The sequence below is a fragment of the Camponotus vicinus genome, unplaced genomic scaffold (genome assembly GCF_025532165.1).
Source record: "Camponotus vicinus isolate PSW18456_S1 unplaced genomic scaffold, iyCamVici1.0 SCAF_11, whole genome shotgun sequence".
Taxonomy (NCBI): Eukaryota; Metazoa; Arthropoda; class Insecta; order Hymenoptera; family Formicidae; genus Camponotus; species Camponotus vicinus.
This window is the reverse complement of record NW_028141947.1, coordinates 18,515,066-18,516,001: the sequence shown is the minus strand read 5'-3', so window position 1 is coordinate 18,516,001 and position 936 is coordinate 18,515,066.

Here is a 936-nt window from a genome sequence, read left to right as displayed (position 1 = left end):
CTACGCAAAATATATACATATATAATACAATATATATATAATTCCGTAATGGCCGCCAATATGGCGCGAAAAGTTACTAGATTTCGCATAGTTTTTTTCCGAGAGCATCCATATTTGAAATGTGAATTTGTTTGTTCAAACTTTTTTTTCACGTTTAAAAAACGCTTTTTAGAAAAATTTACATAGCCATATAAAGCACATATGCAGAGAAATCAATCAATCAATCGGTTTATAGTAGAAAATCGTATATCGATATGTATGCATTGTATGATTATGCTAGTTTGTTTGGATAAATTTTAAATATAATTCGATCATCGTTGCTCGAGATTATTTATGTTAAAATCCTTTAATTTAAATTATTTATAAACCAAATCGATAAAATATCAGTCGATGTTAATTGCTCGATATCTCAAAAAGTAATTTTCCTTATTATCGCGAATCGATAAAATACGTTGAAAAAGTGACTTGATTTGACGTAATTTTTATTCGCGGGATAAAAGATTGTATTTAGATGATATATGTCTTGATTCGGTACCTCGTTACATCTCTTTTTATCTTTTTTCACTCTTTTTTCTCCTCTTATCCGGCACGATCGCTACACAAAGTATCTTAAATTGTCACAAACCATAAACATATAAAATACATAGACAGAGTGTATGTAAAAGATAAAAGATTTTGCGATGAGAAGGTACCAACTTGATGCATATGGGATCCACCAATCACAAGTTTATATTAGCCAAACCTCTGTAAAGTCGACCCAATAAAACTGACTTTTTAAACATTTTTTTTGACTAACCATTGATATTTAAATATCCGACAATCGATTAAAATGGAAAAAAAAATGATTAAAAAGTTAACTTTATTGAACCAACTTGACGGAACTCCAAACCAAGCCGAACAAGGTCAATGCATCAATCTCTAATGGCGTTTTCGAGT